We start from the raw sequence: 27,476 nt of genomic DNA on the forward strand, positions 1-27,476 counted from the left end.
CCAGCACTACAACACATGCTAAAAGGAGTTCTAAATCTTGAAAGAAAACCTTGAAATATACCAAAACAGAACCTCCTTAAAGCATAAATCTAACAGGGTCTGTAAAACAATAGCACAAGGGGGGGGGGGACAAAGTTTTTAGGCAACAACTAACATGATGAAGAGAACAGTACCTCACATCTCAATACTAACATTGAATGTAAATGGCCTAAATGCTCCACTTACAAGATACAGAGTGGCAGAATGAATAAAAATCCACCAACCATGTATCTGCTGTCTTCAAGAGACTCACCTAATACATAAGGACTCACATAAACTTAAAGTAAAGAGGTGGTAAAAGATATTCCACGCAAATGGAAACCAAAAGTGAGCAGGAGTAGCTATTCTTATATTAGACAAAACAGACTTTAAACAACAACAGTAAAAAAAGGCAAAGAGGGACACTGTATAATGATAAAATGATTCATCAAATAGGGAAATATCACACAGGATTATCTCAATAGATGCAGACAAGGCTTTTTGATAAAATTCAATGTCATTTCATGTTAAAAACTTTCAATAAATTAGGTATTGAAGGAACATACTTCAAAATAATAAGAGTTATATATGACAAACCCACAGCCAGCATCATGCTGACTGGTTAAAAGCTTGAAGCATTTCCCTTGAAAAGTGGCACAAGAAAAGGATGCCCTCTCTCACCACTCCTATCCAACATAGAATTGGAAGGTCTGGCAAGAGCAATCAGACAAAAGAAAAATATAAATGGCATCCAAATAGGAAGAAAGGAAGTCAAACTCTCCCTGTTTGCAGATTATGTGATCCTATGTCTAGAAAAATCCAGTGTCTTAGCCCAAAAGCTCCTTAAGCTGATAAGCAACTTCATCAAAGTGTCAGGATACAAAATCCATGTGCAAAAATCGTTAGCATTAACTATATACCAATAATATTCAAGCTGAGAGCCAAATCAGGAATACAATCACATTCACAGTTGCCATGAAAAGAATAATATGCCTAGGAATACAGCCAACTAGGGAGGTGACAGATGTGTACAAGGAGAATCACTTCCCAAAGAAATCAGATACGACAGAAACAAATAGAAAAACATTCCATGCTCATAGAAAAGAAGAATCAATATCATTAAAATGGCCATTATGCCCAAAGAAACTTATAGAGTCAATATTATTTCTATTAAACTACCATTGACATTCTTTACAAACTAGAAAAAGCTATTTTAAAATTCATATGGAACCAAAAAATAGTCTGAATAGTGAAGGCAATCCTAAGCAAAAAGAGCAAAGCTGGAGACATCATGTTACCTGATTTTAAACTATACTACAGGGCTACAGTATCCAAGACAGCATGGTCCTGGTACAAAAACAAACACATAGACCAGTGGAACATAACAGAGAACCCAGAAATAAGACCATATGCCTACAACTATTTGATTTTCAACAAAGCTGATAAAAGCAATGAGAAAAAGATTTTCTATTCAATAAATGGTGCTGGGCTAACTGGGTAGCTATATGCAGAAGATTGAAACTGGACTCCTTCTTTACACCATATACAAAAATTAACTCAAGATGGATTAAAGACTTAAATGTAAAATCCCGAACTATAAAAACATAGAAGATAACCTAGGCAATACCAATCAGGACATAAGCACAAGCAAAGATTTTATGATGAAGACAACAAAAGTAATTCCAACAGAAGCAAAAATTAACGAATGGGATCTAACTAAACTAAAGAGCTTCTGCACAGCAAAAGAAACCATCAACAGTATACAGACAACTGACAGAATGGGGAAAAAATTTTTGCAAACTGTGCATCCAACACAGGTCCAATATCTAGCATCTATAAGGAACTTTAACGAATTTAAAAGAAAAAAAACCCAACAACCCTATTAAAAAGTGGACAAAAAGGCTGGGCATGGTGGTTCATGCCTGTAATCCCAGCACTGTTGGACACCTGAACTCAGGTCCAAGACCAGCCTGGGCAACCTGGCGAAACCCCATGTCTACCAAAACAATATAAAAACTTAGCCGGGCATAGTGGTGTGCGCCTGTGATCCCAGCTACTTGAGAAGCTGAGGTGGGAGAATTGCTTGAGCTCGGGAGGTAGAGGCTGCAGTGAGCCCAGATCATGCCACTGCATTCCAACCTGGGTGACAGAGTGAGACTCTGTCAAAAACAAAAACAAAAATAATAAAAGTGGGCAGGGGAAATGAACAGACAGTTATCGAAAGAAGAAATACACATGGCCAACAATCACATGAAAAAAAGCTCAACATCACTGATGATTAGAGATATGCAAATCAAAACCACAATGAAATACCATATAACACCGGTCAGAATGGTTACTATTAAAAATTCAAAAAATAACAAATGCTGTCAAGGTTATAGAGAAAAAGGAAAACTTATACACTGTTGATGGGAGTATAAATTAGTTGTAGAAGACAGTGTGGCAATTCCTCAAAGTACTAAATACAGAAATCCCATTTAATCCAGTAGTCTCATTACTGGATATATACCCAAAGGAATATAAATTATTTTAATATAAAGACACATGCATGTGTATGTTCACTGCAGCACTATTCACAATAGCAAGGACATGGAATTGACATAAATGCCCATCAGTGATAGACAGGATAAGGAAAGTGTTGTACATATACACCTTGGAATACTACGCAGCCATGAAAAAGAACAAGATCATGTCCTTTGCAGGGACATGGATGGAGCTTGAGGCCATTATCCTTAGCTAACTAATCCAGGAACAGAAAATCAAATACTGCATTTTCTCACTTATAATTGAAAGCTAAATGATGAGAACACATGGACAAATAGAGGAACATCACACACTGGGCCTTTCAGAGTATGGAGGATGAAAGGAGGGAGAAGATCAGGAAAAAACAACTCGTGGGTACTAGGCTTAATACCTGGGTGAGGCAATAACCTGTACAACAACCCCCATGACAGAAGTTTACCTATGTAACAAACCCGCACTTGTACCCATGAACTTAAAAGTAAAAAATAAATTAAAAAAAAAAAAAGTAAAAAGCAAAACAAAACAAAACAAAACCCCAAATGGTATAGCCATTATAGAGATAGCTTGATAATTTTGTATAAAATTAAATATGTGCTTATTGCAAAGTTAAGAAATTTACTCCTAGTTTTCTGCCCCAAAGAAAGAGAAATGTATTGAAATGCGCCTGGAAGCTTTATTCACAAGACCAAAGTAAAGAAAACAACCCAAAAGTTCTTTAGCTGCTGAATAGGCAAGCAAACTATGCAATAATTTATACAATGGAATTCAACCCAGCGATAGAAAGGAAAGAACTACTCATACACACAGCAACATGATCTTGAAAATATGCTAGGTAAAAGAAGCCAGACACAAAAAACTTTCATTTATGTGGAATTTTCAGAAAAGGCAAAACTGTAGCAACAGAAAGCAAACAGAGATCAGATCACAGTGGCCCAGGGAAATGTTAGCAAAAGGGCACTGTGAAATTTTGGGGAAATGAACATGTTCTATATCTTGGATTGTACCCTTAAAATGAGTTGATTTTTTCTTATGTAAGTTATATTTCAGTAAAGCTCTCATAAAAAGGGAATACTTATTACCATAAATAATTAGAAAAATACAGTGAAATACCATAAATTAAGCAAAAATTTATTCCTTATCATATAACTACTATTAAGATCTGTAGTAAACTTTTAATTGAATAATAGAAGACTGTAGAAAGTGAAAAATCATAGTCGTGTAACTCAATGAATTTTTACAAACTGAACACATATGTATATCCATAACCTTTATCGTGAAACAGAACATTGCTAGCACTTCATGCCTCCTTCTGGGCATACTTCATGGCTCCTTCTGGGCAGAAACCCTGTAATCGGTAACACCAGAGTTTAGTTTTGTCAATTTTGAACTCACTCTATAATATATAAATATATATAAATGTATATGCAAGTGAAATCACATGGAATTATTTATTTTATATATGGTTTCTTTAGCCCAAAAATACCTTTGCAAGATACATCCACATTGCATGTAATTGCAGTTTGTTCATTATTATTTTGTAGTTTTTCATTTATGAATATGATACAATTTATCCATTCCACGGTGAATGATCATTGAGTTATTTACAGCATTGGAGTGGTAAGAATAAGATTTCTGTGAACATTCCTGTGTCTATCTTTAGATGAACAGAATGTATACTTGTTAGGTATATACCTAGGAGTGGGATTGCTGCATTTACGGTATACATATATGTAAATTTTATAGATACTTTCAAACAGTTTATCAATGTATAGTACCAATTATACTCTCACTTGCAACACAGGAAGATTTTTATTGATCCACATACTAATGTTTTAATAATTTTTTTACAGAATATCTCCAAGTTGATTTTTTAAATTTCTATAACTCTTAATAAAATTGGGTCCACATGTTATACAGAAAAAATTTTTTTTTAATTAAAAATCAAAAGAGACTGGGAGCAGTGGCTCATCTCTGTAATCCTAGCACTTTGGAGTCCCAGGTGGGCGGATCACTTGAGGTCAGGAGTTCGACACCAACCTGGCCAATATGGTGAAACTCCATCTCTACTAAAAATACAAGAATTAGCCAGGCCTGGTGGTACACACTTGCAATCTCAGTTACTCTGCAGGCCGAAGCAGGAGAATCTCTTGAACCCGGGAGGTGGAGGTTGCAGTGAGCTGAGACATGCCATTGCACTCCAGCCTGGGTGGCAGAGTGAGACTCCATCTCAAAAAACAATTAAATAAATAAATACATAAACAAACAAACAACAAGAAAACGAAAATAAAAAATTTTAGATAAAACGGTTCTTAAGTATATATGTGTGTGTGTGTAAATATATACACACATATATACATATCTATATATACATACATATATACAAACATATATACATATATAGGTATATACACATATATGCATACCAATGTGCATACCTATACATATACACATATATGCATACCTATACATATATATAGGTGTATATATAGGTATGCATATATGTTTGTATATATACATATACACATATATACCTATGTATATACACACACTATATATATATGTATACACACACACTTGTAGTGAAAAATATAAAGTATTTTCTCTTCCATGGAAAGAGACATACTTTAAAAAAAAAATGACAGAAACATACAAACCAGAAAGAAATAGGGTTAAAATTAACAATTTTATTTGTAAAAATGTTAAGCTATAGCTAGTTAAATCAACACGAATACCTTAAAAGTACAATATCGAACAAAAAAAAAGAGCAAATATATAATTTGATGGAATTTTTTTGTGTTGTTTTTGAGACAGTATTTCACTCCCCTCACCCAGGCTGGAGTGCAGTTGTGCGATCACAGCTCACCACAGCCTTGACTTGCTGGGCTCAAGTAATCCTCCCACCTCAGCCTCCCAGGTAGCTGGGACTATAGGTATGCTGCCATGCCCAGCTAATTTTTGTATTTTTAGTAGAGCGGGGTTTCGCTGTGATGCCCAGGCTGGTCTCCAACTTCTGGACTCAAGTGATTCTCCTGCCTCCACCTCCCAAATTGCTGGGATTACAGGTTTGGGCCACTGCACCAGGCTTTAACATTTTTAAAATAAAACAATAAAGTATATGTTTTTTTAGATAACTTGTTTTCAAAATTTTCATAAAGAAAATTTTTTAAAAATGGAATACTTAGAGAAAAATTAGTAGAGAAGTACACAAAGGAGACTCCAAGGTTAATAGTTACATTTCTGTGTTAAGTTAGACAATGGCATATGGTGTTAATTTTATTCTTACTCATTAAACTCTACCTATAAATTAAGTATAATGCTTTAAAAAGATACTTTATTAGAACAGTTTCAGATTTACTGAAAAATTGAGGGAACAGTATAGAGAATCCACATACCCCATACCTGGTTTCTTCATTATAAATATCTTAGTTTACTATGGTACATTTTTTTAAATTAATGAACTAATATTAATATATTATCATTAACTAAAGTTCGTATTTTATTCAGAAATCCTTAATTTTTACCTAACATCCATTTTCTGTTCTAAGATCCCATCTAGGATATCACATTGCAATAGTAATTATTATTAGGTTTCTCCTAGCTGTGAAATTTTCTCTGTCTGTCCTTGTTTTTGATGATCTTGACATTTTTGAGTAATACTTGTCTGGCGTTTTGCAGAATGACAATCAGTTAGATTTTGCTTGGTGCATTTGTCATGATTAGATGGAGGTTATAAGTTATTGGGAGGAAGACCACAGAGGTAGGTGACATTTTCATCACATCATACCAAGGGCACACACTTTTAACAAGACTTATGACTATTGATGTTAATCTTGATCACCTGGCTAAGGTAATATAGTATATACATTTTAATCCCTAATATTTTTATTATGTAGTATTTTCTAAGGTCACAAGAGCAAAACAATGTTAATTATCCATGGAGAAGGAATTCTACAGTTTTTAAATTACTACTTGCTCAGCTTCTCTTCCCTAGTAGATTCTGTGTCTTCCTTTGAAACTAACTCTAGAAAGATAAATTGAGTTTAAAACTACCCATTGTTACTCCTTATCAAACATCAATAACTTAGAAGAATAACAAATATTCATGAATGTTTTTAGGGAAGAGCACTGATTTTGACCTTATAGATTGATTTCAGGTTTGTAAATTCTGTCTTAGATTTCCAATATTAGATTTCATTTTCCCTGTTGTGCCCTACACATGGGGTCAGTAACCCCGGGCTTTAGTCTCCTTTAGTAGATTACTTTGTGAAAAAATCAACTTTATCCTTTAGCAGCTCCATTTTGTCATTTTCCCCAGAAAAGCTCTCTCAGAAAGTCTAAGGGGGTGGTAAGTTCAACAGATATGAGAACTTGGCCTCTCCCCCTCACTCCTGGCGTGCACCTGCACCTGTGTGGCAGTCATAGTTACGTCCATGTGTACTGGCAGAAGCTGCCATAGGAGCAGTTTTTGTTTCTTTTTTTTTCATACTTTAAAAAGAGCTGTACAATTTTTTTTTCTTTACCAGGTTTATAGATTGTGTTATTTAGATTGCTTGAATCCATGTTTGGTGCAGAAAATGGTCTAATTTTCAAAATAAATCTTCCACTATATGTTCTCTTTTGACACTGGAACTTTAGTTCAAAAAATTCAGCAAGTTCAAATTACAATATTGCTAGGTGACAATCAGTAAAGTAATAAGCTTCTAAATCAAGAAACTAAGCAAAAGAGACCAAACATCTTCTCAAAGATAATGCCAAATAATGTGTTAAAAAAAAAAACAAAAACCAAAAACAGGATTAACACGTCTTTTCCTGTTTTTCGTCTTCCCACAGTAATTTAGATTTTTCACTGTGCCAAAGTAAAGCAGATAAATGTAGCTGTCTTAACATTATAAACAGTGCCTGGTGTTCATATACTGCTTCAAAGTTCCAAGCTTAATTTAGTGAAACTGAAACATCATAAAAAAGCCCCAGAGGTCGAAACATATTCCTATATAACTTAGCTCCTCTCCTCTCGCTGCCTTCATTTCTGTTACCCACATTCTGCCTTGCCTGTTATCTGTTGCATGTGATTTGTATCTTAGCCATGCATTTGAATCAATAGTTTGTCAAACAGCAGTGGACAGAGTGACAGAAAGGAATGGAACCAGTGAAGAAAGAAGAGCAAGAAAAAAAAATTATTTTTTAAAAAAATCATATGCCATACTTTCTTATATCACTATCCCCATCAAACTCAGTGCAGTTTGACAACTGCCACCATGCTCTTTGCAAATTCCACCATAAACCCATCATTCTATGATATTTCATTTTAATACATAAAAACTCTTTTTATCTTTTCACATGTGTCAACATTGACTGTATTGGTCTGTTCTCACGCCTTTAATAAAGACATACAAGAGACTGGGTAATTTATAAAGGAAGGGGATTTATTAACTCACAGTTCCACATGACTGGGGAGTCATCGCAATCATGGCAGTAGGTGAATGAGGAGAAAGTCACATCTTAATGGCGAAAGGCAAGAGAGCGCGTGAAGGGGATCTCTCCTTTATAAAACCAACAGGTCTCTCCAGACGTATTCACTGTTGCAAGAAGACCACAGGAAAGACCTGCCCCATGATTCCATTACCTCTCACTGAGTCCCTCCCATGACACATGGGAATTAGAAGACTTACAGTTCAAGATGACATTTGGGTGAAGACACAGCCAAACCATATCATTCATCATATCTTGATAACATTATTTTTTCTTGGGATCAACCCAGAAAAAGTTTATATATTTATTTTTATTATTTTACTTTTCTTTACTGTTCGCAGGAATAAAACAGAGGACCAACATGCTCTTTGCTTTTTTACTGTTGCTTCTAGTCCAGACTTTTATTCTGCAAACATGTACTAACAACTTCCTTTCTGTCATTTTTCCTAGAAAAGTTCTCTCACAATCTTTTTAGGCAATTCATTGCCATTCCTCATCTTGTTTATTGCTGTGTTTTCAATCATAGTTTACTCTTTCATCTAAATTGATTTCACCACTTGGATCATAGTACTTGATATAAATCCATTTCCTTTTATTGATTTTACTTATTTTCATATGTTCATCAAAGAGCCATAGAACATCTGCTATATGATACTGCTTTCCCCTCAACTATAACAACGACCACATTACATCCCTGTATGCCCATGCTTCTGCCTTTCCTTTTGAATTTCCCTGCTCCCTACCAAGTTTCCAAGTTATCTCCCTTCTTTGTTTCACAGCAGGATTGTAAAAATATTTTTCTACTTTAACCACATTGACATCCCTAATACACATTTATAGAAATGCATATATTGAACAATCTAAACAAATATATTCTTTAAAATCTAAATTTTTCTACCTATGAGAACTATTCACTCAATGTTTTCTGATCCACTACTTTCCAGATCCAGTAACCTGTTTCCAACATGAAAATCTCATCTAGGATAGGCTATGCTGGCATAACAACTGAAATCTTGAATCCCAATGATATGTGAATACTTTTTTACTCACTTATGAAAAGACAAATACAGGTGGATATTGCTGGTGGTTATGTTCTCTTGAGTAGTTCTCCTTGATTTATTGATTCAAGGGCCCAGCCTCATTCTGTGCTGTGGTTGGCCCCATCTTCAGGTGTGCCTTAAATGTCATCCTGGTGTTATTCAGATGAGCAGGCATGAAGGAAGCAGGGTAGAAGAAATGAAGGCATGTGCAGTCAATAGAGCAGCTTTTCGTTGCTTTAGACTTATCATTTTCACTCCTTTATCAAGAACTTGACTCATGGTTCAATGCAGATTGCAAAGGGATTGGGAAATGGAGCTTGTATTTGTTCCTGGAAAAAGAAAGGCCAGTCTCTGTCACAGTGCTTCTCTAAAGGCACCTCTAAAGCACCTTCTATTTTAACTCTCAGCAAATCACATTATAGTTTTGGTATAGGGTCTGTTTTTTTCTCTTAATCTTTAAATTCATGAAGGCAAATGGCCAAAAATTAAACATTATCATACTCCCAGAGGCTAGAACAGCATATGCCTCATACAAGGCCACAATAAATTCTACTCATGAATAATAAGTAATTTCCTCTTGTACTGTATTAGTATTTTAAGCTGTAGACTACTTGCTATTTCTTATTATTTGTCCTTTAGTGTCTTAGTTTGTTTTCAAAATCTCAAAACCTTCCTGTTTATTTCCCTAGATGTTTATATACTTTCATTCTACAAAAATAAAAAGTCTCCAATATATTATCAATGGCCCATGTTTTCTCAGTAAACTCATTTCAGCTACTACATACATGTTTGTAACTCACTTGTCTACCAAGAGCCTTTAAATATCTCCCAATCTCCAGCGCTATATCTGTAACCACCAATAAGACAACATTTACTTTATATCCCTTGTATATACTTATTTTTTAGCATATCCATAAGACATAATTAATCTGTTACCTACAACTCTTCTCTGTTTCATTTCCTATTTTTGTAATAGAAGCATTGGTTTCAAACTATCCAAGACTACATATACAAGAATAAGCATATATTTTTGTGAATAAAAATGTAGTTTTCACATTTTCTTAGAGTAAGCACTATTTATTTTAAAAGAATAAGATAGAAGGTAAAATCTCAGGATGTTTTCAAATCTCCAAAAGGTGATCACTAAACAAATATGTGTAAAATTTGTCAATAAATTTGTTTTACTTTTGAGTTGCAAAAAAGAAAATGTGTTTGAAACAAAATAAAAGTAAAATGCTGTGATATGGCAAATAATATTTAGTTCAGTACCAATGAATGAAGCACAAGATTGAGATGTACATGCACGTGTGTGTGTGTGTGTGTGTGTGTTTAAAATTGTAAAAGATTCAGTTTAATATCAGAGCATTATCATTTTGGGTATAGGCTACAACCAAGAAAATCAGAGACTAATAGAGCAGCTTAGGTTATATATAGCTATGTTGACTGAACATAGCATGTAGATTCTTGACATTGGGAATTATGAGTAGGCGTAAGTTGTATCCTTGACTCCAAGGTGAGCAAAGCAGTTGAAGCACTCAGAGTTGTTTTACAGAAGCAACGGCCACATTTCCGGATGTATAAAGAGTTTTCAAGAGGAAGATACATGCCCCTGATGGCCACTGAAGACAAGCATACTTTTTTTCTCTCTGACTAATGGTTCTGATGGGATAATATTATTATTTATTTATTATAAATGTTACCAATAGAAGGGTTAATAAAATAATTGCAATAATTATTATGGGATTATTATGGGATATGGTTGTTATTGTACTAGGAAGAAACAGAATTTGAAAGGAATCAATGAATACATTATAATGCTAAATTTATGTTATTTTTAGGCATGGACTATTCCTTTCTTTGGATCTGTGTTATCTCACTATCTTTACTAATTCCATGGTACTGGTAAATATTTAGTGGTCAGTAAAATATCCTAAAATTCTGCATGCCAAGTTGATATCTGTCCTTTATAATCACCTGATTCTAAACAAGTGTGCAACTTTTAGGGGAGTATTGTGGAGACAGCGAAACATTATTTTTCATGACTTGACTTTTGCATTTGTTTTCTTTTTCCATAAACTCTGATGAAGCTGAACTGTACTGTGAAATATTCAAAGATACTGCTGACATGTTCACTGAAGTTCCCAATCTTTTCTCCATGTTTTAATTAGATCCTTGAAGTACCAGTTCATAAACACTTTCTCCCTTTGAAGCATTTTCTCAGGTATATCTTTCCACAAAACTTTTTTCACTAAATATTAATTAACAAATTATTTATTAGAAATATTACCAGTAGAAGGGTTAATAAAATAACTGTAAACAATTTTATTCAGAAATTTATATCTATCTCCACAATGCCAGTAAGCCTCTTGTGGAAATTTTGTAAGCATCTTTTTATGTAGGTTTTACCTTGCTTCAGTTTACAAATATTGTTGTTTCTTTCTTTAAATGTGAAACTGTGTCTACCATGTATGTTTTACTTAACAATAGCTTCAACTTAATTTATTTTTAAATTGTCGAAACATTTATTTTTAAACTTATTGAAATAGCAGTAGAATTTTCATACATTTGTGGCTTTCTTTGCTACTGTTGAGATAGTTACAGTATATTACAACATTTCAAGTTAGAAAATCTGAGCTTAAATTCTGCTTCTTCAGCTTACTATTTCTATGAAGGTGAACCTCTAGCCTTCTATATTCCATTTTTCTTTACACAAAAACTAAGAATATCATAGTAACAGTTTAAATATTAAATTATTTTGACATAGGATTTTTTCTTCTGGTACTATATTAGTATTTTAAGCTGTGGACTTTCAGTGCTGCTTTGCCAGCCAGAGACTTCCACTGCTAGCAACACCCCCACCTGGGCTCCGCTCGGTCCTGGGCTCCTAGGTGGAGGTACCTGGCCCACTCAATCATGCGGATTGCACTTGGCATGCACCCCAGCCAAATCCTGTGCTCAGGCTGCAGCTGGGCCAGGTGAGCCCTTGCACAGCTGTGTTACAGATTGTTCAGTCCTGCTCCCCTGCTCAGGCCCATGGCTGACCCAGCCCCACTGTTGCTTCTCATTGTGTGGGGTGGCTGCCCAGCGCTAGTGGAGGGCTAAGGGCCACAGTGTTACAGCCTTTCTTATACCTGCATTTGGTGCATCCTGAATTCTTGTCCTATGTCCAAGAAGAATGAGGTTATGCTGACAACTGAAGGGTGAGAAGGAGAGAGAGGAGTTTTATTGAGGGACATAACAGCTCTCAGCAGAGAGTGGACTCGAAGTGGGGTGGTCCATCACCCAAAAGCAGGTAGTCCTCCCACCACCCAAATGCGGGTATTCCCAACATGTGGCTGAGTCCAGGGCTTTTATGGACTCAGAATGGGGGAGTGCATGCTGAATAGTTTGTGAGTATGCCAAAAAAGGTTAAAACAAAGGCACATCTAAAGGTGGGCATGACAGTGTAAAAAATCAATTAGAGAAGAGTGGGAATTTGTAAAATAGGTGAAGGGTGGAGATCAATCAGAGGAAAGTGCACCAAATGGGAAGAGAGGTTCTCAACCTAGTCTGTGGATTTATCTGGGACTTGTAGCCAGGTTTCAAATTGTCTTCAGCTTGAAGGTTGGGTTTCACTGGGGACCTGCCCCTGTCTGCCTAGGATTTGTCTGCTTCCTGCTGCTATTGATTTTACATATGAAACATTTAAGCCTTTTGAATTTTATTCAAAATTCATTTATTTATCCATTCCTTCATTCTTTTATTCATTCACCTATTCATGTATACTGTGATAATGCGGAATGTTCACCTGAGCAAATTGCTTTCTGGCAATAAGTTTAGATAATACAAGCACATTTAATATTTCATCTCAACACCAAAAGTCCAACATTTTCAAAGTCCAGAAAAATCTAACATTTTCAAAGCCCAGAATAAAATGCTGCAAAGGTATAGTGATTAAGTGTGGAAAAGGCACAGCTGTCTGGAGTACTTGTTGCCTTGATTCTGCATCACGTATCAAAGACTGAAATCAGGAAACCACCCTAAGATGGAACAGATTTGCACAGGAATATTTATGGCTCCTATTATGTTGTGTTCATTCACTCAGCAGTAAACAAAATTCTTGATCATTTTCTCTTCAAACACTCTCCTCTTTTGATATATCATTCTTTTGATCTTTGTCTTCTTTTATTATTATTATTATTATTTTTTGAGGCAGGATCTAGCTGCTGCCCAGGCTGGAGTGCAATGGCACAACAATGGCTCACCACAGCCTCAACCTCCTGGGCTCAAGCAATTCTACCTCCTCAGCCTCCCACTCAGCTGAACCAAAGGCATGTAGCACCCCACCTGGCCAATTTAAAACAAAAATGTAGCAATGGGGGTCTTGCTAGGTTGCTCAGGCTGGTCACAAACTCCTGGGCTCAAGCAATCCTCCTGCCTTGGCCTCCCAAAGTGCTGGGATTATAAGCATGAGCCACTGCACCTGGCCCAACTTTTGCCTTCTTCTATGCTATCTCTTGCTAGTTCTAAATTCTCTCTCAAGGTATTCTAAGTCCTTTACTCGTCTACAGCTTCCTTCTCGTCTTACGTGAATGCCCAAATAGTCATCTCAAACTAAACATGTCCAAATAGAGCTATTAATTTTTCCTATCTTCTCATTCTCCCGTGTCCATGGTATCCCCCCAGATTGTTTAATTCCTTTGTGCTTCTCCTCTTGGTAATTAGTGATATTATACCCACAGTTGCAAAAACAAATACTAAGATGCAGCCTTGATTTATGTCTTTTCCTAATTCTTACTACAATAAATCCATCACCAAGTTCTCTCTACTTTACATTAAATATGCAAATATAATATTTGCACACATACCACATCTGTCCTTTTCTCTCTGTCTCCATTATTGCCAACCTTGTTCAGGCTGCCATCATCTCTCCCCTGAAATATGATAACCTGTAATTGGTTTTCCTGGTTACATACTTACCCTCTACATTACAACATCAAGACTAATCCTTATAAAATGCATATTGGGTAATATCACTCCCCTGCTTACAACAATAAAAGTCAAACTACTTACCTATTGTCATATAATAACCCATGTAAAGCACTTAGCATAATGTCTTACACATCACAGGCCTTAAATAAATATTAGTTCTCTCTTCTCTCCCTCTTTTCTGTACACTTTTATCTTTCCACATGCCCATTTGTTAGATCTAAAATGTTCTTTAAAATTGCTATTAGATGTTTTCTTAGTGCAGCCTTACCTGAATTGTTTGATGATTTTGTCCAAAGGAGTTATTAATTCCTCCATTTCTATGCTACCACAGCTCGATGATGGACTTCTCTTATAGACCTAATGGCAAAGATTTGCAATTTAAAACAGGAATGTTAGATATAAATGATGACATATATGTGATTTCCTTAAGAGCAAATCCATGTTTGACCTATTTTTGCACCCTCAGTATATGTGACATATAGTAGGTATTCACTAAAAGCTTCCTTAAATGAATAAAACACTTTACAAACCTAGTAGTACAATGGAATCATTTGTTTTCTTAAGTAGGTCATAGATAACATAGGAAAAGATGTATAAAACTAGAGAGAAAAGAGTGGGACTAGTCACAAAGTAACTATTCCACAGCATGAAAATTCAACTTTAAAAGAAGGTGAAGGAATTACCAGAATGTTGGGAGTATGTTTAGTACTTATTTAAATCAAAGTAAAAAAACTCAAGATATTTTTTAAACATATAAGTTAGGCACAGAAAGCCAAATACTATATGATCTCTTTCATGGAAGAGATTTACGTGGTATCTAAAAACATAAAACTCATAGAAACAGAGAGTAAAATGGTTGTTACCAATGGCTTTGGGCTGGAAGAACTGGGGAGATGTTGCCTAGAGGACACATTTCAGTTAGTCAGGAGGAACAAGTTCAAGTGATCTACTGTACTTCATGGTGACTGTCGTTAATAACAATATATTGCATTCTTGGAAATTGCTGAAACGTGTAGATGTCAAGTGTTCATACCACAAAAAAAGATAAGTATATGAGATAATGTATATATTAAATAGCTTGATTTAGCCATTTCACAACATATACATCTATTAAGGTATACATTGTACCCCATAAATATATATAAATTTTATCAATTAAAAATAAAGATATGTATATAGAGAATATACAAATAGGCAGAGATAGCTATTAAAATAAACCTTTTTGATGATAACAATTTCAAATTTATAGTTAAATATGTAAAACACAGATTTCAGGGGGCAGGCAATCTGTACCTGATATCTCAGTGTTATCATTATGGAGCCAGTTTTATTTGACTTCAGCATTTAATTTACTTGAGATCTGAAAGTTCTGGAGAAGTTATGCAGATTATATAACCAAAATGAGGTCTAGTATTTAAGAAAACACTTCAAGAAATGTTTCTGTTGTTGCATTCTACAAATATTTTTTATTTATATTATATTACCTTAGAGATTGCCATCAGAAATAACTTTTCTTTAAGAATGATGGAATGTTACAAGCCCCCAAAAGGCAGTTAAAATAATCAATTGAAACCTTACGTATCTCCAAAGTAAACAAATATTTATACTTAGTAAACTTAAATATAATCTTACTTTAGAAAACATTTATATTTAAATGTGTATATAACATGTACAAGATAATAAGGTATAGATATTCCATGGCAATTCTTCTACCTATAGTAGATTATTATTAAACAGTTTCACAGCATAGGTCATGTCATGTTTCTATACTAAAAATAATATAGTGGTACTCTTTTTACATATATCTTTGCTCAAAAATTCAATTTATTTAGAATAAATAGCTTAAAGGTTAATTATTCAATAATTCCTTTATTGTTTAAAATTTTGGTTAAATAGCTAGATGTGTATATTTCTAATACCACAGAATAACTGATAATAATATACAAGAAAGTTTATATACAAGAAACTTTATATACAAGAAAGTTTTGTCCTAATAAATGACCCAGTAATACTACATATGGTATAACTTTTGAGGGTAAAAATTAAGATTTTGATTTTCCTATTATGGATTTAGATACATCTTAATTAAATCAATACAACATTATAATGATACTATTTGGTTTCAGAATACTTATTATTTTTGATTACTTAATGATCAAGAATTAGGTATAGATGTCTTTTTTTACATCTTTCATGTAAAAAAAGATGAAAAAATTTTATTTTATATTTTGACACTATTGTTTTTAACAAATAAATCATAATACAATGTTTGTGTCCATTTTATAATGTGGTTTTGATTGCACTTCTTATAGAATTCAAATAAATATATTTGGTTTTCATTAAATTTGAGGATCACTTTCTCTTAATGCAGAACTTAGCAATTCAGAACTGTAATCCTTTTTTTTCTATATTTTGTTTTCTTTCGGTTTTTTTCTTTCCCTGTCTTTTATTTGATGAAATCTGTCTCCCTCCCCCATTTTTTAGAGTTTTTGGAATTTTGGTTTGTTTCACTACTCTTTGTTAAGCTATGCATTCTCTTTCTAATTATTCTATTTGTTAAATTTTTATTAAAAACAAAAATAGCAATGATATATTTTACCTATTTGACCAGCTCAAGGCATGAAATAGTATATACTGACTTCCATATACATGTTTATGTACATGTATATTATGAATAAATTAGTTCATCTCAAATACGAAACTTTAGCATCTTTACCATTTTTTTTTTTGGAATAGTCTAGGATTTTAGACACTTCTTAATTTTGTTTTACCTTTTACGTTACATATTCTTCATTAATAGTAATATGTTGCATTTTATAGCTGCTCTTGCAAAAAGTAGTTTTATTTTATGTTTCAATAGTCGCAGTATCAACTGTGACACCTTCTGTGTTTGGCTTTCTTGTTTTGGAATTCTTTATCTTGATGTGCATCTCATTGCACATTGTTGTTTCTTAAAAGACTATTTAAATGTTATGTGTTTTTATGATCACTCGTTTTTGCTTCATACATGCATTATTGCTTTAAACATGAAAAGATACTTGTTTTGATGTGCTTTTTATCTTTATAAGTGAAAAATCTTTGCTGGCTAATGTATCTTTTGTCACAATCGTTTCCTCCTTAATTCTCTTAATGAAATAAGAGATTATTTCATTTTGTTCTGGCATTTTATGTGGTAGAATACATCTGAATCTGTCCTCATTTTTCTTACATAGGTTTTTCATTTTCTTTTTCTGCTTGAAATTGCCAATATATATATCAGTGTATATTGATATATATACTTAGTATTGATATATATACTTAGTATTGATATATATATTGATATATATACTTAATATACCTACTTAGTATTATAATGACTTTGATATTTCTTTATCTTTTTATATAATTATCTTTACATTTTCAAATTAACTTGTTCCTAAGGCTGAAAGAAATAAGAATGAATGTTGCTTCTTTTTCTCCTTTTCTGATTCCTGTATCAAGGACACCAATCATATCTTTGTTGGCTTTCTGATATCTTCTCTCTATGATCATTCATTAATATAACCATTTTTATGTATTTATTGTTTCCTCCTATACTTTTGTGAATGTTAACGAGTTTGCTCTCCTCTCCCTTTGTTGAAACTGGGTACTATAATTTTTTTCTCTATAATTTCAGTGTGTTAAGATAATACTGGTGTTGCTCTAATTGTTAATTTACAATGGTTTTTTATTTCTGACATCATTTTTATTTTTCAACATCATTTTTATTTTTCTATCAACCATCTTCCTCTTCATTAGCCTTTGTATTATATGTCTTTCTTTTCCTATATTGCAAAATTTTAATTCTTGATTTTTTAAATATAAAATGATATCCTCTGAATTCGTTTAATTTCTTGCCATTATTATATTTTTAGATTTGTTATTATTTTACCTGTTGTCATATACATGCATTCCTGTCTTTGTGCCACATAAATCACAAGTAAATTTAATGATTATAAGTGTATATTTAAAAAAGCTTTGAAAAATATTTAAACATTTTTTGAAGACCATATAATTTTATTAACAACACACAAAAAATAGTATATTGCTGTGTTAAAAATTAACACTAAATATAAATATATTACTAAGAACTACAGCTTAAACATAAAACAACTTAGAAAAAATTTAGAGAATTGGAATTTGTAGATTTGGATTCATACCATGGCTCTACAACTAACTAGCTGTGTGTGATAAAGTTAATCTCTCTGTGACTTCCTCACTTTCATTATCTTTAAAATAAATGTAGTGAATTTATAAATAAATTATTTAAAATATAGTAAAATAAACATAGTAATTTTTATATTATACTTATAAAGATTTATAATAATATAAACAAATTTAGAGAAATGCCCGGATCCTAGTAAATTCTAAATCAATGGTAGATAAAACAATTATTTTGTTAAAAAGTATTGAAAATGAATTAATTAATCCTGAAGTCTCAAGTACCACATATTTATTTCTTTTTGCTATCCTATAGTTTCACTTCTTATTATTTATTTTCTCTTCTTAATTTAGATTCTTTCCAAATCTTTTGTATTTCTTAATATTATGATTTCTGTTAAACTTTGCATACAAAACGAATTAATTATATACATATATATGTATATACATATTCTTATTTCCATGCAGTTAAAAATATGTCCCTATAAAACTATTGGTTTATAAGACAGATGATTACAAAACGGGGGAAGACCACTGGTTAAAAAATTCATCTAAGGCCGGGCGCGGTGGCTCAAGCCTGTAATCCCAGCACTTTGGGAGGCCGAGACGGGTGGATCACGAGCTCAGGAGATCGAGACCATCCTGGCTAACACGGTGAAACCCCGTCTCTACTAAAAAATACAAAAAACTAGCCGGGCGAGGTGGCGGGCGCCTGTAGTCCCAGCTACTCGGGAGGCTGAGGCAGGAGAATGGCGTAAACCCGGGAGGCGGAGCTTGCAGTGAGCTGAGATCCGGCCACTGCACTCCAGCCTGGGCGATACAGCGAGACTCCGTCTCAAAAATATATATATATATAAAAAAAATCATCTAATTTTTCCAAGCTTAGTAACATATCAACCAAGAGCAGATGGGGAGAGAATTTGGTATCCCTTCCTTTACTGACTAAATTTGCATCTTCAGTAAAATGTAAGTTTTTGTTTTGACAAAGGCTTCAATAATTCCCCCTACCCTCCACCTCCCAACGCATGCCAGAAGCTGTATTGTACCTGACAGCTGCTGGTGATAGTGCATGCAACCTTTCCTGGGTAATTAAAGAATACAAGCTTTAACCCTTTCCCTATATAGACTCAATAGTATCAGAATAGCTCTGATGAATGGGACCAGATTCTAACTTGTTCAAGAAAGGAAAGGAGTTTCTTGGTAAAAAAAAGGAAAACAGGGCTCTACAAGGAAGAACTAATTAGGCATCAGAGAATGAGTTTGGAGAGAAGGCTTGGATAAAACTCGACATTCCTACCATGGGGAAAGTGGAGCAATGGGGCTGGTCTCAAGTGTAGCATATGGTACAGAAACTTCAACCTAACTTCTCTAGGTCTGTGGGTGTGTATAAGAATAATGGCTGTTGGCCAGGCACGGTGACTCATGCCTGTAATCCCAGGACTTTGGGAGGCCAAGGCAGGTGGATGACTTGAGGTCAGGAGTTTGAGACCAGCCTGACCAGCATGGTGAAACTCCATCTCTACTAAAAATACAAAAAATTATCCAGGCATGGTGGCAGGCACCTGTCATCCCAGGTACTCAGGAGGCTGAGGCAGGAGAATCGCTTGAACCTGGGAGATGGAGGTTGCAGTAAGCAGAGTTCGCGCCATTGCACTCTAGCCTGGATAACAAAAGCGAAACTCTGTTTCAAAAGAAAAAAAAAGAATAATGGCTGTCTAGATGAAATAAAGAGCGGAAGCATTGAGAACTTAGGCCCTCAGTGGCGTGGGATTACTATAGGAGGAGTATGTTATCCTAGCAGAAGAGAATGCTCCCTTTCCCACATCCCTTTTGCTTCTCTCAGGGAAGGTGTGAAAAAGGTTCTCTCCCATCTCCCAGAGATGTATTTTTTTGAGAAGTTTCATCCCCCCAGCAGACTTCAGAGAATAGCTTTTTGCTTTAGCTTTACTTCTGGTAATGATAAAGATGTTTCAGTTCTCTCTCTGAGAGGTGCTTGAAACGAGAGATACTGAGCAGATAATGGTACTGATCCTCCTTCTGGAAATAAATTGGCAATGATTTGGATGTGGCACAAGATACAAGCTGAGGGTATCTCATAAATCAACAACTAATCTTCAGTTTGATTGTGTAAGTGGAAAGACTCATTAATTTAAAAACAGCCTCTAATGCTGTTGTAGTTTCTCCATTCTTAAGTCAATGCATATAAATCCCAGCGTCAATAAAGAGGTTGAACTGATAAATCGGAAAGGAAATATAGAAGTAAGTATTGTAATGAGACTATCTACCCTTTGATGGGTGACCCTGAGGGAAGAGAAGGGCAATTTCACAGTAGCAAGATGAGGACTTAGAGTTATGGCAATTGAATTTATTGAGATAAAAAATACTAATATCTAACATATATTGAGTTCTCAGTGTGTCATCATCATCCTAAGTCTTGTTTTTATGTAATAATTTTAAATCATCTTTTACCTCTTATTTTAAAGATGAGAACAAGAAGACATATAGAGTGTCACCAAGGTCTTGGCAAGTTTGCCAAGGTCTCATATCTCCTAATCTGCATAACTGAGATTTGTGCAAAGAAAATTTGGTTTCTGAGCTTGGGTTTTTAACCACTGTTACAGACTGAACTGTGCCCCTTCAAAATCCTTTGTTGAAATCCTAACTCCCAGTACTTCAGAATATGACTGTATTTGGAGATAGGATATTTAAAAAGGTAAAATAAGATAATTAGGGTGGGTCATAATCCAATATGTCTTGTGTTCCTATAAGAAAACACAGTAAGAACATAGAAATGCAGAAAGTTCATGTAATAATTGATATTTATTATTATTGCTATAATAATTATTAAACAATGAAAAGAGCGAGAAAAGAATTCTGCCATTGAAAATGGACTCTTATTGCACTTATGCAAACAACTATATTGCCATAAGAATACTCACTGATAGTTTCCAGTTTCTAGAGCAGCCAGGCAGGGAAAAACAAACATGCTCCAAGTCTTGATCACAGGAGTATACCTTACTTAATTATTATTATTATTATTATTATTATTTTGAGATGGAGTCTCGCTCTGTTGCCCAGGCTGGAGTGCAATGGCATAATCTCAGCTCACTGCAAGCTCCACCTCCTGGGTTCACGTCATTCTCCTACCTCAACCTCCCGAGTAGCTGGGACTACAGGTGCCCACCACCACGCCTGGCTAATTTTTTTGTATTTTTAGTAGAGATGGGGTTTCACTGCATTAGCCAGGATGGTCTCGATCTCCTGACCTCATGATCCACCCACCTTAGCCTCCCAAAGTGCTGGGATTACAGGTGTAAGTCACCGTGCCCCGCCTACCTTACTTAATTATTAAAGACCATAAATAGTTCAAAGTTTCTTTGACTCTGAAAAACAAAACATGGATCAGCAATATTCCAAGCAAAGGTTAAAAAGATTTGTTCAGGTTTTGTTTTTTTTTTTTTTTTTTTTTGAGGCGGGGTTTCACTCTTATCACCCAGACTGGAGTACAATGGTTTGATCTTAGCTCACTGTAATCTCTACTTCCTGGGTTCAAGTGATTTTCCTGCCTCAACCTCCCAAGTAGCTGGGATTATAGGCATGCGCCAGCATGCCTGGCTATTTTTTCTTTTTCTTTTTTTTTGCATTTAGTAGAAACAAGGTTTCGCCATGTTGGTCAGGCTGATCTTGAACTCCTGACCTCAGGTGATCCACCTGCCTTGGCCTCCCAAAGTGCTAGGATTACAAGTGTGAGCCATTGCTTCCAGCCTGATTTCAGTTTCTTGAGTTCAGTCCATTTAGTTAACTCTAGTTTTGTTTGATATTCGTGAGCATTTCAGCTCCTTGTGAGTCCTGTACATTTTCCTTTATTCTAATGTTACAATTTCCAAAGTTATCAGAAGCCTGTGTTTGAGAGCACCTGTTAAAGTTCTATAGCCTGTTATAAATCATCTTTGAAAAGGATTAAAACAAGACAACAATTGTCTGTGAACACCAAAATGTCCAGGGTAGTTATAGTTAGAAACACGATTGAAGTTTTGTTATCTCCGTGGATTACAATAACTTAACATAACAACCTTAATTATGATTGATAGCATATAGTCAGCCATTGGAATTCTAGAAATCTCATACAATTTTGAAACATATATTAGGATTATTCACCAAGATATAACCTAAAGAAGATTGAGCATAATTTTTGCAATCCCATGGACCTAAGCGTGTCAAATATTCCTGTTTACCTCTCTTTTCAGGAGACCTCTGACATATTGAAAAGCCAGGTGCCAGGGAAGACAATTTTGAAACTGAGGTTTGATTTTGGGAAGGCTGCTAAATGTTTGAGGTTTAAATAACTTGATACAATGAAATAGAATTCCAGATTACCATAAGTTATTTATTTTGCCAAAATCATGACTCAGAAATTTTAAAGAAGCAAAAGCCTGTTATAACCCTTTACAAATGTGCCAAAGAGCAGATTAGCACCTGAGGAAAATCTTGTTATGCTTTTATTTCAATTTACAGAAAAACCAAATAATACCCTTTTCTGAATCTAGTCAGTATGTTCACACAGAGAACCTCTTCTGCAAGATTAATTTCCACAATTCTCCCAGCACTTCTTTGAACCTTCAGCTTTTTCCTAATTTAACTCAAAACAATCCTTTAATCCCAGACAGAAGTTTACATTTCCATGCCTTCTTATAACATTTTATTAAAAAACACATTTTACTGTTCTTACTCACCTTGCATGTGAATATATTTTGAGTAGTTCCAACTCCTAGCAATTTTGAACTTTAAGGTAAAACTTGGAAAGTTGCTTTAATCGTGTGCTAACTGCAGCCAAGGCGTGCCTTCTTAGTTAGGGGCGTGGTTAGTTCCACATGTCCTCAGGCCTCATCAACTGTGAAGCCAGCAAGTCAAATAGTTCTCAAAACCCAAAAAGCAGTTTGTAACCTCAAAACACTTAGCAAACCTTGCATCTAACCTTCATTTTGCCAATAATCTTTTCTTTCTTTCTTTTTTTGAGACATAGTCTTGCTCTGTCGCCCAGGCTGAAGTGCAGTGGCGCCGACTCGGCTCACTCCGCCTCCCAGCTTCAAACTATTCTGCTGCCTCAGCCTCCTGAGTAGCTGGGACTATAGGTGTATGCCACTACGCCCGGCTAATTTTGGTATTTTTAGTGGAAACGGGGTTTCACCATGTTGGCCAGGCTGATCTCGAGCTCCTGACCTCAGGTGATCCACCCACCTTGGCCTCACATAGTGTTGGGATTATAGGCGTGAGTGAAAGCCCTTTAAGAGACACGGGACATGCAAATACTGAATCAGAGAAGGCTCCTCCCCTAAGGCAGGATTGCTAAACAAATCCTTGCCACCAGAGTTACAAGCTATCGCCTCAGGATGTAAAACAAAATAGAGGATTTATTTCACAACCAAAACTTTGCAGAGCATACAGTGACAGTTGGAATTTTTTTAAAGTAAACCACAATATATCAGAGAGTATGCTATAACTGCAATGAGTCCAAAAAATATCAGAGCCAAGAGAAGTAAATAGGGGGTCCTCTATCCAAGTAACTTTAAAAGCTATAGAAAAGAACACAAAGGAAAAAAACTCTCCAAAGCCAGTAATTATTTAAAGATTTAACTTTTTATAACTGTCTTTTTAACACTTTTAAACTTACAGGGCAAACAATAGCATATGTTCAGACAATGGAAAATATAAAATTCAACAACTGCTATATTTTTATAAAATAAAATTGATCATTTACTATTTGGCATATTCAAAAATTATATAATAGATGCCATATTCAAGATGGCTGGTAATTTTAGCACAGAAAATAGAACAAAGACAACCAAATCTATGCTCTTATAACCTCATATCTTTGGTTTCACTTATTTGTGTATAGAACTTCTAATTAGTAAAATTGCCAATATATTTTTATGAATCCTTTGGTGTTACTTTCTGGATATCTAGAAAACATAGATTTCAAATGTATAAATGGTATTTAAATGCAATCCCAAAGTTTTAAAATATTCAAAATATGATATTCAGAAGGTATTAGTATGTGCTTGCAAAATCTACTCATTTTCTCTTCACATTTTGGAGGTGAAATCTTTTACTTCTATACAAAAAAAAAAAAAACATAATCTTTAATTTGGGCTGGGAGTCCCAATCTTTAACTTGGCTACATGTGGTCAAGTTGCATGGCTCCCTAACAGAAATGATTATTATCCACCCCCACACAAAAACTCCACACATTCCGACAAACACACACACAACATGACACCAGAAAAATCTTTGGATTTTATGTAATAGTCAACATAATATACAATTCATCTAAAGCTGTTTATAAATTTCTACCTGTCCAATATTCAAGTAAAAACACAGATGATTCAACTATGAGGTATAACAGTGAAATGTGTTCTCTCCAGTGTTATTTGTCGTTATGTTTAAATGATATGCAAGGAAGAAGTCAGAGCTAACAATAAATCTTTATTTTTTTCTCCTTTCTTACTCATCACGCACACAGACACATCTACACACACAACATAAAATCTGCATAGACACATCCACACAGTTACAAGCACTTATATAGACACACACACAAACACACACACTAATAGCCACATATTCCTCGACTAATACGATTTTTCTTAACTTTCCACAGTGCCCCCTAGTTGTTCTAGTCTGCTAGACAGTCATTGTAAGAAATAATTATTCCACAGTTTGAACATATAAGTATAGATATTCTTAGGCTAACAGATTACCATCTTGCCTGATTTAAAAATACAAAAACAAAACTCAGTCTCAAAGTGGACAATGTCAGATGCCACTCTTGGTTTTGAATATTACTTTCTCCTAGTTAGGGCCACGGATGCACATTTTTATTTCAACTTTAAGCTATGAAATGTAAAGCTATTTACAAAAATATATGGGAGTTCTATTGTTTGAGTTATAAAGTAGACCCTGATCTGAAGAATAGAAAGAGATTTCTAACTGTGCTCTCCAGAAACTGAAACCTGGTTGTATTAAGAGTGAGTGTTCTTTCTCTGGAGGTATTCAAGCAGAAACCGCACAGTCACTACTCCTAAACCTCTCTGAAGGCATCAATCCATGAGGCAGCCAGTTAAATGAGATGCCCTCTGAGGTCACTTCCAAACTGTAGTTTCTGTAATTCTACCAATTTCTCCTGATTTTAACATCTCAACAGTTTATCAGAGCGAAGTGTCTTCTAACATGATCGCTTTGCCTAATTATTTTTAGAACAGGTGAAGTTATATATACATAAACATTTTTTAGAAAGAGAAGACATGAATAATTAGTTTTATCTCTATTTACATATGACTTTTCTAACTGAGACTAAAACATTTTTTTGGAATTGTGTATGTATGTTTTTTAAGAATATAGTTTTCAAGTTAAAGTAAGACAACTGACCAAATTATTTGAGAGCAAGTAGATATTCAAAGAAAGAGTTTAGATCTTTACAATTTCTTTTCAGATGGAAGAAATGTATTAACTCCTCCATTCTGTTCAGAGTAAGCAAAAGTAGTTGTATATTCAACATGTTCTGTTAATGAATTAATTGGGAAATACCTTTTAGTTTTTGAAATGCCAGGATTTGTGAGGTTCAAGCATAGAAGTTTTCGAGGAAGGTGAAATGAAAAGGAGCCCTGACTGCCTGAGGTGGAGATGAAAAAGGACGTTAAAAACATTCAAAAGGAACAGAAAGGCAGAGACAAGCATAAGTGGATTTTGTAATAGGATTGCTGAGATACGTTCATGTTCAAAATCATATGAAGCATTCTGTTTTCTTGGTTACTGGTTAGCAAGAGATATTTTATAGAGAACTCATTTGCAACCATGCACACCTTTTTAATTAATAAAGAATATTCATGTTTTAGAATATCAAGCAAGGAAAATTGCAGACAAGTCATTGTTTTCTACGTAAAGATAAACTGTTTTGTGCATAAATTCAAGAAGATTGAGAGTATCCTGTTCTATCTGCATAATGCAACATTGAGCAAGGTATGGAGTTTTTATTGCTTTTTCTATTGTCATTCTGAAAAGCATTTAGAAAAAAAAAATATCAGTCTGAGTTTCTTTCCACAGGACTCAAATGACAATCTTGCTCAACCGGTCTTAATGCTTTACAGATTATTTTTGTACGTTCTCGTTGTATTCTTGGAGTACATTACTTATCAATTGTGTTCAAGACACTTCCTACAGATATTTAATCTCTTCATGAAGACAGTAAACTAGAAACTTTATGTCATTCATTCTTTTTCTTATTTATTTCTCCAAAATTCGTAAAATATTGCTTTATTGTCATTCTATCTGCTTTATTAACCTACCTATAATGTCATATTTTTCTCTTTCAAAAATAATACTAAGCCATACAAAATATACCTCTAAACATGTATATAACTATCTACATATACCATACTAGATTCATTTATGGCTGGTAAGTAGTATGATTTTGCCATTATAGCCAAAGAAAGCATGAAGAATAACTCATCCTTCTTTACAGTGAAAACTTCTCAAAGGCAAGAGTCACTAGTTTTCATCTCTTCACAGAGATTACCATGGTCTGCTTAAGTATTATTTGCTGAATTTAATCAGAGTAACACTAGAATTAGTTAATGGCTGTTTAAACTATGAAATAGACTTTAATTCTTTACATGGCAAAAGTATATAGTTCATAAACCTTTCAGTTTTATTTTTCTATTTCTCTGTATCGGTAAGTGCCAGCCATAGGTCCTTAATTATATCGCAGTTAACAATGGAGCATATTGGTAAGTTATGAAGGCATAGATTCCCCAGGGTTTAGCTTTAAAGGTATCCATACCTTTAATGGTCGTTCTTGATTATATGTGTCTGCTCATCAGGAACTATCATGGCTCAATGCTATTTAGTAAATTCCCATGGTTTTTAACTATTTACTTCTGGAATCAAAGAACTTTGAAACTTCTCTTTATTTTGTGGCTTTCACTGAACTATGTACCATAAAAGATACACTAATTAAAACATAATGAATTTGTATACTCTACTTAGTTTAGTAAATTGAGTATAAAATGAATATACCATGTATGTATACATTAGATGTAGAAGTATACATACATATTGTACTATGTATACTACAATAGAAGAGTGTCCACTATTTACATTTTAATATACAATATTTTCTAACACAATTTAGGTGTGTATATGTGTGTATTTGTGTGTGTGGTGTGTGTGTCTTTTAAAACACGACTAAACTCTCTCCAAAAGACCTTAGTAATTTAAACT

At 34.3% G+C, this 27,476-nt stretch overlaps 1 long non-coding RNA gene across 1 annotated transcript in view; it reads right to left on the reverse strand.

Moving 5' to 3' along the window:
• LOC126962340 (uncharacterized) overlaps positions 1 to 23,076 on the reverse strand; it is a 188,147-nt gene extending 165,071 nt beyond the window's left edge. The window contains exons 1-3 of the long non-coding RNA XR_007728656.1: positions 22,934 to 23,076; positions 21,537 to 21,583; positions 21,140 to 21,214 (exon numbers count right to left, since the gene is read on the reverse strand). This is a non-coding gene — a long non-coding RNA (uncharacterized LOC126962340). The remainder of the gene's footprint in view (positions 1 to 21,139; positions 21,215 to 21,536; positions 21,584 to 22,933) is intronic.
• Positions 23,077 to 27,476: the final 4,400 nt, after the last annotated feature.

Source organism: Macaca thibetana, chromosome 9, assembly GCF_024542745.1.
Source record: "Macaca thibetana thibetana isolate TM-01 chromosome 9, ASM2454274v1, whole genome shotgun sequence".
NCBI classification, from domain to species: domain Eukaryota; kingdom Metazoa; phylum Chordata; class Mammalia; order Primates; family Cercopithecidae; genus Macaca; species Macaca thibetana.